This window comes from Cryptomeria japonica, chromosome 8, assembly GCF_030272615.1.
Source record: "Cryptomeria japonica chromosome 8, Sugi_1.0, whole genome shotgun sequence".
Classification (NCBI taxonomy): Eukaryota; Viridiplantae; Streptophyta; class Pinopsida; order Cupressales; family Cupressaceae; genus Cryptomeria; species Cryptomeria japonica.
The window spans coordinates 151,422,811-151,433,920 of NC_081412.1; positions in this window are offsets into that span (position 1 = coordinate 151,422,811).

Sequence of the window (11,110 nt, forward strand, 5' to 3'; positions counted from 1 at the left end):
ATGAGTATAAAAATGTCGGTAAGTGACATGAAAAGAATGTGAAAATGAAGGGGAGTAATAAGTTATTCAATGGGCAACTATTACTGAGTTAGAAAATGATGAGATTATGTCATTTTGATTGTTTTGATATCCTATATATGTGTATTAAAAGACTGAATAAGAAGGAGAAAATATTTCATGTAAGAGAATGAGTAAAGGTTTGATACTATTCTATTTTACTAAGCAAGGAGCTAGTCGGTAAACACCAAGGTTATCAATGTCAGTTAAAGAAGAAAGATGTTACCGAGTAAAGTTCAATATTTACTGAGTATCAACCGAGCAGTAACAGAATGCATTGGATGAATAAATACATTATTAAATGAAGGGATGCCAATGAGTTGGAGATTTATAGAAGATTAGAATGGCATGCAAGAAGTTTTTTAAGGATCAATGGCAATGAAAATTCAAGAGTTGGATCTACAACACAGATTGAATGGTCATAACCGAGCACAAGTACCAAGGAAGGTATACAAGTTTCAAGGCAAGATAAAACATTTTTTAGTTCGAAGGATTCAATGAACCTAGTCAAGTTTGAAGATATGGTGGCTAAGATAAATCATGGGAAATATGATTAAGGAGATAAAGCAGTTAGGAATTGCTTATAAATAAGGAAAAGTTGATGAACAAAGTAAGAGGGCAAATAGCAGAGTAGTGATACTGCAGAGGTGATTACCGAGTACAAAAGATTGAAGATCTGATTGAAGAACAGATTGAGAAGCCCAACAAGGAGGAAGATAAGTCTTTTGACAAGATTATTTTGAGCCCATAGATTCTGCTTTAACATTTCAGATGTGAAGTTGTAAATATATTTTATTACTGTTATTTATTTTTGTAAGTGACAGGAAATCTCTTAACTGAGTGGACCTAACAGTCTTATTTGTAAATCCTCTAGCAAGGTAACATTCTGAATGAGTGTTTGAAATCCTTTGACAAGGTCACTTCTAACAGAGTGCAAGATTCTAATAGATCTGAGGGAAATCCCTTGACCGGGTCACATCTAGCAATTTGTTTATGTAATCTTTAACAAGATTGGCTTTTAACCGAGCATACTCTAGAAGAGTATATTTTCTTAGTGGGTCCAAAATCCTACAGTGGTTTTTCCCTATTTGGGTTTCCACATTAAATCTGGTGTTAAATGTGTTTTGTTGTTTCAAGTTTATCAGTTTGTGAGTTTGAATGATTTACAGTCATAGTTGGATATCAAGTAAATTCTACTGAGGTTGAATTTGAAGAATATATTGAATTGTAAGTTTATCTGATTCACCCCCCCCTCTCATCTAACTAACAATAATTTCATGTAGGGAAGACTTGGAAAATAGTTCAAAATGATGTGGTAGAGGTTCTACAATAATTTGGAGGCTTGGTTTGTGGTTTTACTTGAGACATCCTTTGGTACATGAGAAAAACCCTCTCAAAACCCTACTTTCTTGCCTAAAAATGTAGACAATCATTATACCAACTTCTCAGGAGATAAAACCATGAAAATACTTGAGTTTATACCTTTTTGACACCTTCCAAGTTAGGTTCCAAGGTTGTTATGGCCATCGTTTCCCTATGCAAGAAAAATTCACCCAATTAGGCCTCCAAGGGCTAGTAGCCTTTTTAGCCTTGTTTTATCAAAATGGTGAACCCGATTACTTCAAGGGTGTTAGAACCTACAAAATATTTGAGAGACAGTTGAAAGACACTCAAGGAGCCTAATCCAATCAATTTTGACAGTTAAGACACCATCTAGGGGCGTGGACCTATGGTGGAGGATTTGAGTAACCTTGAGGAGATAAGCTTGAGCAAGGGAGTGTAACAAGATAATAGGGTGGTTGTTTGAGAAGAGGTGTGGGTGTTGAAGTTTGATATTGAAAAAAACTAATTGAACACAAAAGAAAAAGCATATCCTTGGGTCCACTTGACTAATTAAGCCAATTTAGACTTATTGAATAATTTCTCACTCAATCTCCCTATGATAGTGGTAACAGAGCTTGAGAAAGATTCAGGTGAAAGGAGAAAAAAAATTGACTTAGGATCAATAGAATCCTTAGAAGAAAACATGGTGACTAATGTTGAGTTAGCCAAGAAGGTCGAAGACCAAGAAGATGAAAATAGAGCACTCGGAGAGAGGTTAGAGCAGCTAGCAACAAAACTAGTTGAAATTGAAGTTAAGACTGAAGAAGTCCATGATAAGGTTGGAGATAAGGGAAAAATGGTGGCAATAGAAGATAAGGTTCCCATACTTGACCCTGTTCTTGAGCAAGAACAATTCTTGAAGGCTTTGAGAGCCATGAGTGGTAAAACCTTAGAGGGAGTGGCTCTTTTCAGTGGAAAGATGGATCTAGATGCTCTCATAGAAAGGATTGAAGGCTTGGAAAACCATTTTGAATGTGATGGAATAACTGAAGCACAAAAGGTTAAAGTAGAAAAATCAAGGTTGAGAGGGGCAGCCTTAACTTTGTGGAAGTTCATCCAAGAGGAAAGGGTGAAAGAGGGTAAGAAACCAATAGCCACCTAGAAAGTAATGGTAACCAAAATTAGAGACACCTATCTTCCTGAAGACTATGAAATCCAAATACATAGGAAAAGACAAAACTTGAGATAAAAAGACTTAGATGTCAGTAGCTACACTGAGGAATTTCAAAAACTATGCATGAGATCCAAGGTAGTAGGGGATGAGAGTATAAGAGTAGCCATGTATTTGAATGGATTGAGAAGGAACATACAAGAAGAGATGAGTTTGTTATGTCCACAAATAGTTCACAAGTGTTATGAACTAGCACTCAAAGTGGAAGAGAAGAATAAGATAAAGCAAGAACAAAGCAATAGAGGGAGAGGCAGGGGAAGAGATGGTAGAGGCCATAGAGGAAGTTTTGGTGGAAGAGGAGATCAAAGGTCCCAAGGAGAATCCAAACTTATTGAGCAAAGTGGGGATTCATATAGAAAGAGTAGCTATAGAGGAAGGGGGTCTAGCAACCCAGGTAGAGGTAGATCTAGTGGACCAAGAAGAGGGACCTACTTCTCCACCATGAAATGCTACAACTGTTAGAAGTTGGGGCACCCTGCCTACATATGTCCAGAGAAACCCACTTCATCACAAGGAGGTTAAAGAAAAGTACATTATGTGCAAGAAAATGCAGCAACCATCCTAGCTCATGAAGTGAGATTAACATCAGAAGATGGTGAGAGCTTGATTATGAGAAGAGTCTTGATGAAGGAGCCAATCAAGGAGGAACCTACTCAAAGAAGGTCATTGTTTAGAATTAAGTGCAAGATCATGGGAAAGGTATGAAAGGTGGTCATTGATTCAGGATCCACAGATAACATAGTTTCAGAAGAAGCCACAAGGAAACTCAAACTAGAAATAATCCCTCACACACATCTCTATAGAGTCAGATGGTTGAATAGGGAGAAGCATGTTCTTGTCAATGAACAAAAATGGGTAGAATTCACTATAGGAGGGTATCAAGATAAGTTCTTGTGTGATGTTCTTCTAATGGATGCTTTCCATCTACTTCTTGGTAGACCTTGGCAATTTGATAGGAAAGCCATACACAATGGTGAAAAGAACTCCTACTCATTTCAGAAGGATGGTGTTACATACAAAATTTAGTATATAAATGAAGAGAAAGAGGGCAGCAGGTCAAAGAATCAGAATGTTTTAATAGTGAATGAGAAAGAGTTTATTAACACACTTGAAGAGGACAAAAGAGTGGGATTTGCACTCGTAGTGACACCCAAGGAAGAAAAGAAGGAGAAGAAGGTTGAAATACCACAAGAAGTGCAACAAATACTTGATAACTTTAAAGAAATTATAAGGGATGGAACACCTACAACCTTACCACCTCCTAGAGCCATTAGCCATTAGATAGACTTCATACAAGGAGCCTATTTACCAAACAAAGCAGCCTATAAGATGACACTTGAGTAGAACAAAGAAGTGGCAAGACAAGTGCAAGAACTCCTAGATCAAAATTTGATAAGAAAAAGTATAAGTCCTTGTGCAGTACCTATCATTTTAGCACCTAAGGAACGAGGTACATGGAGATTATGCATAGATTCAAGAGCCATTAATAGAATCACTATAAGGTATAGATTTCCTATTCCAAGGATTGAGGATTTGATGGATTGTTTGGGAGGTGCAAAGTATTTCACAAAAATTGATCTCAAGAGTGGTTATCACCAGATTGAGATAAAAGAAGGCGATGAATGTAAAATGGCCTTCAAAACAAATGAGGGTCTTTATGAGTGGCTAGTTATGCCATTTTGTCTTTCTAATGCCCCAAGTACATTCATGAGACTCATGAATGAAGTGTTGCATAATTTCATTGGTAAATTTTTAGTGGTGTACTTAGATGACATTCTAATTTTAAGTAAAACTCAAGAGGAGCATTTGAAGCATCTTGGAAATGTTTTGAACAAATTATATGATTAACAACTGACAATCAATTTGGAAAAGTGTGATTTTATGAAACAGGAATTGGTTTATCTTGGCTTTGTTGTCTCAGGTGGAGACTTGAAAATGGATAAAACCAAGGTGGAAGCCATCACTGTAGACATCTAAAAATGGCCAACGCTTGCGGAGTCATACTTTAACATCTGCGCATTGCCTTATTTTTAGGGTTCTTGCATCGCATTAACATTTCTCCTATGTCATGCACTTGGTTTTTATCATTTGTGAGCATCAAGTCCTTCTTCTGCATTCATCATTTATCTCGCTCTCAAATTTGGTCTTGTCGACAACAATCTTCAGTCATGATTTTGGTCAATCTTATCCTGTCGCATCAATGTGCGTGCTCATTTGTCATCATTTTGGACATCGTCAATCCTAATTAGGGTTTTTTCCTCTTTTTAATCTTGTCATTTTGCGATTGATTTGTCATCGATCATTGTCCTCTTATCAATCTTGTCATTTTGTGATCGATTTGTCATTGATCGTTGTCATTTTCAATCTTGTCGACTTGCGATCGATTTGTCATTGATCATTGTTATTTTCAATCTTGTCGACTTGTGATCGATTTGTCATCGATCATTGTTATTTTCAATCTTGTCGACTTGTGATTGATTTGTCATCGATCATTGTTATTTTCAATCTTGTCAACTTGCGCTTGATTTGTCATCAATCGTTGTTATTTTCAATCTTGTCGTCTTGCGATCAATTTGTCATCGATCGTCGTCTTTCTCAATCATGTCAATTTGGATCAATTTGTCATTGTTCCTTGTTAATTGGCACATTTATAATTCAAATCATTTATCAATTCAAAATCATGATCGAATCGACATCAAATCGATCTTACATCAAGACCTAATTGTCGTCCTTGCATTTCTAATTCATCTTCTAGGGTTTCATGATTTATTTATTTAACCTTGTTTGTCATTTTCTCTCCGTTTTCTCTTTAGGATAAATGATTTATTTATTTATCCTAAGTCTTCTTGTCACAATTAAATGTTTATTTAATTGGCTAATTAATTCCTCTTATTTTTGTAAATTAATTAATGAATGAGAAATTATTAGTTAATTTACCTAATTTTCATCAATTTCCTAAATTCCAAGTCATCATTTCTAACCTAATTTTCTAATTGCTTCTAATGTCTATTTCTATTTCAAAATCTTGTCATAAATTCTTGCATAGCAATTTGTCATAAATTGTCATAAATTGTCATAAATTGTCATAAATCCTTGCATAGCAATTTGTCATACACTTGTCATAATTTTGCTATTCCTGATTTGAATTTCCATTCGAATCACTTTCATGCTAATCTGATCTTTTCTCCAATTTGTCTATAAATTGGATGAATTTCTTCAATCAAAGTCCCTAGTTGAATCAATCACGCTTCTAGTACCCTTATGCTGTCATGTTATCTTGTCAATCTTGCTTTCATCTTATGCGTATGCACTTGTAGATGAGATCCATAAACAAAAGCAATTTGAAGGAGAAAGAAGGACAATGGAGATTTCTGGAGGAGACATTCACGTTTGCGTTGGTTTGCATTTGCATTTGAATGTTTTATTTCCCTTTCTCTATTGAATGTTTTTAGGATTATCACTGCAATTTAGTTTTTCGTGATTGAACTAGGCTAATGTTTATGTTGCTTTGATGATTTCCAGATTCCTATCTACATTTCTTAGTGAACCCAACATGAACTAACCCCCTAACCATGCTTTTGAGTGCTTTTGAGTTGATTTGCAGGTGAAAAACCAAAGAAACAGGGTAATTTAGGTTTTTCTGGGCACTTCTGCGCCTGCGTAGGAGAGTTTTGCGCCTGTGTCAAGGGATCTGCGCCTATGTTACTGCATTCTGCGCCTATGTCAAAGGGATCTGCACCTGTGTCAGTGCATTCTGTGCCTATGTTACTATATTATGTGCCTGTGTAAGACATTTTGCACCTGTGTAAGGCCAGAAACAGAGGTAAAAAGCAGTGTTTTTACTTGCAAACTGCTTTGTTTTGCATTCTGTTTCTGCATTTTGGTTTTTCTTTGGTACTAATTCTCTGTGCAGTACCTTGGCATTATGCATGGAAAAGACAAAAATGAAAATACTAACAAAGTTTATGCAGGTTCACTAGTCAAAGACCAAACAAATCAAACTTTTAACTTGGTGATTTCGTAGGTTGCCTTGTATTTCAACTGAATTTTTGTGTTTGTGGTTCATAATTAGGCACCTAGTATGATTTCTAAGTAGGATGGAATGAACGTGTGTTTTCTTTGATTGTTGAGTTTGACATTGGAGTAGGAGAGTATGCTCTCATCCTTCTTAGGGTGATCAGAAATCAAGATCTTCGATACCATTCTCATGGCTCAGATTGTTTGTTACCTTTAGAGGGCCTGCCTTCCTGACCATTTGCTTTCTTTTGCAAGCAAGTGACAATCGTGAGAAGGGAACAACCCAAAGTGAGCACAACCAAAGTACCCTGGCAGTCTAACTCACTATAAATAAATACCTAATGGGAAAAAGCTTTGAAGGAAGGGTTACATGGGAATTGTAGTTACTTGGGAAGTGATGACCCTTGAACTCTTTCTCATATCAACATCTAAGTAGGGCCTCACAGTCTAAATTGTGCTTGCATGACTACATTTGTTTGGTATCTTGGTGGGCTTAATGTCTCAATCACGCTTGTGTGACACCAAGGAGTAACGCTTAACATAAATCCTTACTAAACACCTTGTATTTAGAGGCCAAAAATCCTTCTAGTTGCTTGAGAAGGACAAGTTTGGATACTTGGAAGAGATACTAAGTTCACCATGGGGAGATTTCCATGGGGACTGATGCTTGGCTGCCCTGAGAAGTGAGTGTCGTGGAGGGGAGCCAGTGGGGTCAAGCATCTATGTATTCTCCTTGAATCTCATAACAAGTCTACCTCTCAAGTACCTACTATCCTTACCTACCATAAGAAATGTGTGAATGAACATGATTGTCTTGAGTCTAAGTTAAAATATCTTGTCTTCTTTGCTTGTCAAAAGTTGAGTTGTGTCTCATTTAAAAACAAGGTTAAACCCAAGAGTATTCCATTCAACAAACTTCAAAACACCTTCAAACATGGTTGTCAAACATTTTTCAAAATCTTGTCTCAACATTCATGTCACTTAGATTTAGGTTCATCCTAGGTTTGCATTTTGCAAATTCATTGTCAATTACCAAGGTTAGGTTTCACCTAGGTCATACTCCTTTGCATATCAATAAAAGTCATCCATTTGCATGTGTCCTCTTGCATTAGAGTAATACCATTTCATAATTCAACCTAAGCTTAGGTCATTATCATATTATATTAGGGTCATTTGCATAGTAATTGTCCCTTTGCATATAGTCTCAAAACTAGGTTTTGTCATACTTGAGTAATGCAAATCTTTGATAAACCCTAAGTTATTGTTAGGAATTCTTGACCTTATCAAACTTTTGTCTTGTTGTCATCAATGTCATTTGTTCAAACCTATCTTAGTATCCAAGCATATAGGCGAGACATTGTCAATTTGTCCTTTTGTCACTTGGTCCTTTTGTCCTTTGAGGTCTAGACATCATTTCAATTTCCTAAGGGTCTCATTTTTAGAATTGCATTCATGAGTTTGTCAAAATCTTGAAAAACAACAAAAACATAAGTTGCATTCTTTCTATAGATTGCATTTTCGTCTATTTAGTTTGCATTTAGTTGCATATCATACATCATCCTTTTAAAATCAAAAATCCCAAAAACATTGCATAGTGACATGTCTATTGAAACAAGGTTCCAAGCACCAATGATGCAACAAATTTTGACATATCAACCAACAATGCAATCAAATTTCAATCCAAGGCAATCACAATTATATCCAACCCAACAACAAGGCAATATCGATCAAACTTTTTATGATGAAACAAGTCTCCAAATACAAAAACTAGAGGAGAAACTAGCTCAAAAAAATGAGATTTTGGAACAAAAAGTGGAAAACATTGAGAAGAATAGATCACAAATGTCCAAAATGTTTCAAAAATTTTCGGGTCAAAATCCAAAGATTGAGCCAATTGATGTAAGATCTCTTCTTGAATGATCAGACATACTAGCTCTCCTCTCACAAATAGAGATGATGAAACAATTTCAAGAAAATAGACAACATCAATTTCAACATTATGTGCCTCCACAAAAAGAACAAGAAGGTGTTTACTATCAATCAGATTTTCATCCAATACAGCCAATGGTTCAACCAATTATTCAACATTTCCAACAGACACAACCAATGGTTCAATTTCAACAATATGTCCAACCAACTATACAATGTCCACAAATAGTTCAACAAATGGTGGAATATCAACAAGTTCAATCAACATATCAATGTCAACAACTACAATCACAAATTCACAAACAAAACTTGCACCATGCACCAAGCCAAATTTTGAACATGTCAAACCAATTTGATCAACATCTATTTCGAAATCAAAACATGACATCAAACCAAGACCAAATTCTTGCCAAACAAGTTCAAATTCCAGATACAACCATTTCAAAACCTCGAAAGAAAGGTGGCTTTATTGAAAGGCTCTTAAGGAACCTACCAAGTGAGTTCTTTGAGGAAGATCAAAATAATACACTTATGTCTATCAATGCCTCATACCCCCACAAACAAATTGACTCTCTAGTGGCATCTATCCCTACACCTCTAGAAGTTTCCCAAGAACCTTCCATATTGTCCTCATCAAACAATACACCCAAGGATGAAATTATCCAAGGGCTATCCATAATTGATTGCCAAGATAATCCAATTCATGATGCACATCCTTGTCATGTTTCAGAAATACAAGACCCAATGCAACCATGCACTTTATTGCCATTACCTATGTAGACACCTATAAATGGTCAACGCTTGTGGAATCGTACTTTAACATTTACGCATTGCCTTATTTTAGGGTTTTTGCATTGCATTAACATTTCTCCTATGTCACACACTTGGTCTTTATCATTTGCGAGCATCGAGTCTTTCTTCTGCATTCTTCAGTTGTCTTGCTTTCAAAATTGGTCTTGTCGACAACAATCTTCAGTCATGATTTTGGTCAATCTTATCCTGTTGCATCAATGTGCGTGCTAATTTGTCATCATTTTGGACATCGTCAATCCTAATTAGGGTTTTGTCCTCTTGTCAATCTTGTTGTTTTGCGATTGATTTGTCATTGATCGTTATCATTTTCAATCTTGTCATTTTGCATTATCATTTTCAATCTTGTCATTTTGCGATCAATTTGTCATCGATCGTTGTCCTTCTCAATTGTGTTAATTTGGATCAATTTGTCATTATTCCTCATAAATTGGTGCATTTATCAATCAAATAATTTATCACATTGATCATTTATCAATTCAAAATCATGATTGAATCAACATCAAATCAATTTTATATCAAGACTTAATTGTCGTCCTTGCATTCCTAATTTATCTTCTAGGGTTTTATGATTTATTCATTTAACCTTGTTTGTCATTTTCTCTCCATTTTCTCCATCTAGGTTAAATAATTTATTTATTTATCCTAGGTGTTTATGTCACAATTAAATGTTTAATTTAATTGGCTAACTAATTATTCCTCTTTTTGTGAATTAATTAATAAATGACAAATTATTAATTGATTTACCTAATTTCCTAATTTTTCATTAATTTCTAAATTCCCTCTTTGTGAATTAATTAATAAATGAGAAATTATTAATTAATTCACTAAATTCTTAATTTCATCAATTTCTAATTTCCTAATTTCCACATCATTTCTAATTTTCTAATTTCCTAATTTTTCTAATTTTCCTAATTCCTAATTTCCACCTATTTTCTAATTTGTCAAATTCAATTTCCACCTAATTAATTTCTCTCTAGTTCTTCCTATTTTTGTGCTTCGGTGGAAGCATGAATTTCTCATGCGTCATACTTTTGGCATGGCAAGATGTCATAAGCCTCTAGTCTTCTAACCTTTGCATTGGCAATATGTCATAATTCATGACATAGAAGGTGTCATAACCTTCTTCTTTCCACTCAATTGTGCCATTTTTGAAATCAATTGCCTCTAATATCAATTTCATGCTAATCTTGTCTTTTCTCCAATTTATCTATAAATTGGATGAATTTCTTCAATCAAGACTAATCACTTTGTCGAATCAATCACGCTTCGAGTATTCTTGCGCTACTATCTTGTCTACTTGCTTTCATCTCATGTGTATGCACTAGTAGGTGAGATCCACAAACAAAGCTATTTGAAGAAGAAAGAAGGACAATGGAGATTTCTGGAGGAAACATTCACATTTGTGTTGGTTTGCATTTGTATTTGAATGTTTTATTTCCCTTTCTCTATTGAATGTTTTTAGGATTGTCACTACAATTTAGTTTTCGTGATTGAACTAGGCTAATGTTTATGTTTCTTTGATGATTTCCAGATTCCTATCATACATTAATTCATGAACCTAATGTGAACTAACCCCCTAATCATGCTTTTGAGTGCTTTTGAGTTGATTTACAGGTTAAAAACCCAAGAAACAGGTTAATGCAGGGCTTTTTGGGAACTTTTGTGCCTGTGTTAAGCATTTTGCGCCTGTGTCAAGGACATTCTGTGCCTATGTCAAGACTTCTATGCCTATGTCAAGAC